The sequence below is a fragment of the Moschus berezovskii genome, chromosome 20, assembly GCF_049115385.1.
Source record: "Moschus berezovskii isolate FMDL1 chromosome 20, NW_MosBer_1.0, whole genome shotgun sequence".
Taxonomy (NCBI): Eukaryota; Metazoa; Chordata; class Mammalia; order Artiodactyla; family Moschidae; genus Moschus; species Moschus berezovskii.
In genome coordinates this window covers 65,080,491-65,086,165 of record NC_142479.1, presented here as the reverse complement: position 1 = coordinate 65,086,165, position 5,675 = coordinate 65,080,491, and the positions used below count along the sequence as shown (strand labels likewise).

General features: G+C 47.0%; 1 long non-coding RNA gene across 1 annotated transcript; it reads left to right on the top strand.

Moving 5' to 3' along the window:
• Positions 1-386: 386 nt before the first annotated feature.
• LOC129538030 (uncharacterized) lies at positions 387-3,842 on the top strand. The gene is made up of 3 exons (XR_008682146.2): positions 387-810; positions 1,159-1,251; positions 2,790-3,842. It is a non-coding gene; the product is annotated as an uncharacterized LOC129538030 (long non-coding RNA).
• Positions 3,843-5,675: the final 1,833 nt, after the last annotated feature.

The following is a 5,675-nucleotide window of genomic DNA, read 5'->3' as shown; positions in this document are numbered from 1 at the left end:
GACGCATGGGTGCTCAGGCACGGCTTCAGGGGGACGAGTGTCTGACTGAGGGTGACTCTGGCCCTGTGCCAGTCTTCCGTCTCAAATCCCACCCACTCCCACCACTGTGGGGTCCAGTTCCCGGCCCCCTGCATTGAGAGTATGGAGTCTCAGCCACTGGACTGCCAGGGACATACATCCTCTTTCTGCCTTTTGATTTCCCACTCTGCTTCTTCTTTTCTGCCGTCCCTTTTTCCTTTCCTCTATTTTTTGTTTGTTTTGCTGTTTCTTCATTTGTTGGGTTTTTTCCTTTTTTTCCCCTTCTCTTTTCCCTCCTTCCCTTGCTCCACCTCCTCCTCTGCATTGTCAGCAGACCGTTGACATCCTCCAGGGGCCAGTTGGCCAGCATTGGCTTCCCCAGGGACACCCCTACTCCTGTCTTGGCTTTGTGAGGTCACTTCCCACGTCTTTGGTGCAAACCTAAGGGAGACCCAGGGGAGGTGCTCCCAGCCAGTTGGAAAAGGAGCTGGGGGTCCTCTGGTCCAGCCTCCTGGGGGTGAGCCAGCCCCTGATGGAGCAGTCCTGTCCTGCCCCATCCCCGCTCCCCACAGGTGCCCGGTTCCTTTGGGAATGATGGGGTGGGCTCTTGGGACGGCTGGAGGAAATGGTGCTCTGACTACCTGGCACTCAGAGGAGCACTGTTCCCTCTTTCATTGTACTGTGTTGAAATCAGCCACCTGGAAACTTCCTGTGTCCTCTGATCTGGGGGAAGCCATCTCCCCAGGATCATCAACTAGCTGGTGAAGCTCATCGTCCTCCCCGTCACAGATTGTGAGTTTTCATTCTTCCACGTCTCTCCCCCTAACCCAGGCCTCTCAGTTCTAGGGCCCCTGGAGCATCTGATTCAGGACTATTTATTTAATCCTTTTCAACTTCATCTGTCTCTTTCATCTTGTTGTTCTGGCCTGTCATCATGTCTGAATCCAGGTGAATGGGATCATCCCCCTGAATTTTGTTTTATTTGAAATTCTGGTCATTTGCCTTCATGGTCTTCGTTCCAGTCATGGATGAAAATGTTCAATAAGAAGGCCAGAGATTTGTGGCACATCTGTAAAGACTTACCTTCAGATGGGCATTGTTTACTAATTGATTGCTTTTTTTCGTTTTGTTTGTTTTAAGCCGAGTGGCATGCAGGATCTTAGTTCCCTGACCAGGGATCAAACCCATGTCCCCTGCATTGGGAGCAAGGAGTCTTAACCACCAGACCTCCAGGTAAGTCCCATGCAATTGCCTTTTTTTTTCCTTTTTAGCTATGTCTCCCTGCAGCATGTGGAACTTCCCTGACCAGGGATCAAATTCACGCTCCCTCTGTGAAAGCAGAGAGTTTTTACCACTGGACCAACAGGGAAGTCCTGTACTTTTTGTTTTGTTTTTAGTAACTATTTCTACCTGCTACAACCTAACCATACTATTTTCAGGTCTACCTTTTCTTTTTTTTTTGATTTAATTAAATTAATTATTTTTTGGCTGTGCTGAGTGTTCATTGCTTTGTATGGGCTTTCTCTAGTTATGACAAGCAGGCTTCTCATTATGGTGGCTTCTTACTGCAGAGCACAGGCTCTAGGCTCTTGGACTTCACTAGTTGCGGCTTGCAGGCTCTAGAGCTCGGATTAGTTGTGGCACGCAGGCTTAGTTGCTCTGCGGCATGTGGAATCTCCCCGGGCCAGGGAGTGAACCCTTGTACCCTGCACTGGCAGGTGAATTCCTATTCACTGTGCCACCAGATGTTCTCATGGAATCAAGGTATTCTATATCTATAGCAACTTTTTTTTTTTTTCCTGGCCACACTGCATGGCTTGCTGCTGCCGCCAAGTTACTTCAGTCGTGTCCGACTCTGTGTGACCCCATAGACGGAAGCCCACCAGGCTCCCCCGTCCCTGGGATTCTCCAGGCAAGAACACCGAGTGGGTTGCCATTTCCTTCTCCAATGTGTGAAAGTGAAATGTGAAAGTGAAGTCGCTCAGTCGTGTCCGACCCTTAGCGACCCCACGGACTGCAGCCCACCAGGCTCCTCCATCCATGGGATTTTCTAGGCAAGAGCACTGGAGTGGCTTGCCATTGCCTTCTCCGGTCCTGCATGGCTTGCAGGACCTTATTTCCCTGACCAGGGATAGAACCTGGGCCTCCTGCAATGGAAGTGGGGAGTCTAACGACTGAACTTCCAGGGAACAGCGAATTCCCTATCCATAGTACTTCTATGATCTGAAAATCTTGTCAGAGAAGCAAGGACTTTTTGGCCTGCGTTGTTAATAGGTTTAACAATTTTTATCCTTGAAAAAACGATAGTCAATACTCATTGTATTAAGATTCCAAAATACAGAGAGAAGACAAGAATTGTAAAACATTCTAAACCCCCCTAAGCCAAGATAAGCCCTTCAAATATTTTGGTATATATTTCTACAAGTTTCTAAAAATGTCTAAAAGCACATACATCAAAAATTCATAAAATTCCATCATACCTAAATACTCTTTTATTATCTGCTTCTTTAAATTACTAACATTTTGTGAATATCTTCAGATATGAATAAGTGTACAGCTAAACTGTTTTGTTTGGCTATATCAGTTCAGTTCAGTTCAGTCCTTCAGTCGTGTCCGACTCTTTGCAACCCTATGAATCACAGCACGCCAGGCCTCCCTGTCTATCACCAACTCCCGGAGTTCACTCAAACTCATGTCCATTGAGTCGGTGATGCCATCCAGCCATCTCATTCTCTGTCGTCCCCTTCTCCTTCCGCCCCAATCCCTCCCAGCATCAGAGTCTTCTCCAGTGAGTCAACTCATCGCATGAGGTGCCAAAGTATTGGAGTTTCAGCTTTAGCATCCGTCCTTCCAATGAACACCCAGGACTGATCTCCTTTAGAATGGACTGGTTGGATCTCCTTGCAGTCCAAGGGACTCTCAAGAGTCTTCTCCAGCACCACAGTTCAAAAGCATCAATTCTTCGGTGATCAGCTTTCTTCACAGTCCAACTCTCACATCCATACGTGACCACTGGAAAAACCATAGCCTTGACTAGACGGACCTTTGTTGGCAAAGTAATGTCTCTGCCATTTAGTATTCCATTATAAACTGTTTTGATTGGCTATATAGTATTCCATTATGAACTGTCTTGATTGACTGATCGCTCACTTGGTAAAGAATCTGCCTACAATGCAGGAGATCCTGGTTCAATTCCTGGGTCAGGAAGATCCACTGGAGAAGGGCAAGTCTACCCACTCCAGGATTCTGGCCTGAAGAATTCCATGGACTGTATAGACCATGGGGTCACAAACAGTCAGACATGACTGAGTGACTTTCTATTCTATTCTATTCCATAAGGACGTCTGTTCAACAGGTTCTCCATTATTAGGCTCTGGTCGTTTTGCCCTTATGCACATTACTACAGAGCCCTATTATCTACGTGTCTGGCTCCTTCCCTGAAACAAGTTCAGATCTTTTTTAAAAATTTTATTTATTTACGTGGCTGTGCCTGGTCTTGGTTGCAGCATGCAGGATTTTTAATTCTTTAGTTGTGACATGTGGGATCTAGTTCCCCAACCGGGGATGGAACTCTGGCCCCTTGCATTGGGAGCTCAGAGTCTTAGCCACTGGACCACCAGGGAAGTCCCAAGTTCAGATCTTATATTCTGCCTTTTTAAAGTACTCTTTGAATCCCCATAGTGTTTATCTGTCCTTCTCATGTGAACCTGTTTCCATTATAATAATTATACAATATCATCTCCCTGCTTGTAGCCGCCAAATCCTTTAGTCCACTCCAATTTAATGCCTAATACAGTAGCTCATACTTAGAGACACTCTGTAAATATTTGTTGACTAAGGGCACGAATAAATGAATTTATTTAATGATTCATTCCAGAGTTTTGCTGGTGATTAACATCATACCCACTGGTTTCCAGTTCCCCAAGTCTGGTTTCTGCCCCAGCGGGGCATGGTTTGCCCATCTTCCGGTCTCCCTGTGGAACTCAGGGGTGACAGAAAGTGCATTGCTGCCCAGCCAGGGGTGCGAGCTCCCCCACCTCCCCCGGCCCCAGACAGTGGCCTTGCATTGCGCTGACACCAGTTGATTCAGAGACTCCCTGCCCACGCTCAGCGTCTCCTTTCCTATCTGGGACTGCCGTTCCCTCTTAGCCTCACTCCGCCCTCCTTTCTTTCTAAGATGGAAGAGCAGATAAACTTAGAGCAGGTCTGCATGGCCTTGGTAGGCCATCTGGGGAATGGCCGCCCTGAGTGGCTCCCTTGTGAGAAAGATGCACTCACAAGGCACTGCTCTTCAGGGCTCGGGTGAGATGGAGAGAATTTGGGATCAGAGCAGGCGGTCTCTCTCTTCTTCCTTCATTTGACGCAATTCAGTCTTTCCCCCTAAGGTTCCTCTCTCCTTCCTGTCTCCGTTCCTCTCTCTTCTTTCCTCATCTTTTTGAAATACGACCTCAGCTTCCTAGAAGTGCTTTTTTTTTGGACTGCACCGCATGGCTAATTCCCCAACCAGGGGACCAGGGATAGAACCCCAGGCCCCAGAAGTGAAAGCAACGAGTCCTAAGCACTGGACAGCCAGGGAATTTACTAGAACTGCTTTATTGAGTAGCCCCACCCATCCACACTGTTTCACATAGAGCTCTTTTGTGATTAGATTGTCTGATCTGTGGATTTTTTTTTTCCTAGTACATTATTTTTCTTGACCCATTTTCACTCCTAGGAACTATAACTTTTTTGGGCCAGAGTTTCCCTGAAGTTTTTGGAAAAACATCCCCTAAAGTGTAGAGAACCCATCTGACAATCCCCAGTGTCTCTTTCCTTAGCTATCATTAACTCATAGGAAATCACCCTAAAGAGACCCCCACAATGAAATGCCTACCCTGGAGCTCAAATACATCAGGCTCTTCACTGGGATAAAGACCAGCATCCTTCCCACCGCCATTGTGATCCGACAGCTCAGCCAAGGATTAACTATTTTTTTTTTTAAATTTTACTTGTGGCTGTGCTGGGTCTTTGTTGCTTTGCGTGGACTTTCTCTAGTTGCAGCCAGTAGGTGCTCCTCTCTAATTGTGGTACGCAGGCTTCTCACTGCGGGGGCGTCTCTCGTTACTGAGCAGGGGCTCCAGTAGTTATGCCTTGAGAACTTTGTTGCTCCACAGCATGTGGGACCTTCCCGGACCAGGGATTGAACCAGTGTCCTCTGCATTGACACGTGGATTCTTAACCACTGGACCACCAGAGAAGTGCCAAGATTAACTATTGATGCTATGCCTGGCTCTGCAAGGGGTTGGTTTTCTAAACAATGACTAAGAAAAAGCAGCACAGTTGAACAAAATCTACTGGACATCGACTCTGTGACTATGAACCAGGGAGTGGGGAGAGACGAGACAGAGGAAGATGAGACTTGGTCTTGCCCCCAAAGAGCTTTGCCTCTGATGACTAAGAACTTAGGTTTGGAATCAAAGGGCTTACAGCCAAAACTGAAGAAGCACAGAGATGAAACAGGTAAAACTGGGACAGATTTTCTTTTTTTTAAAGAATTCTGAAGTGGTGTTGCCTTCCTGTTTCTTCATCAGGGGGAAGCAATTCCCAGTCATCCCATCCATTAAACAAATATGTATTAAGAAAGCAAAATACAGGCCAAGAGCCTGCTTTGCGCACAG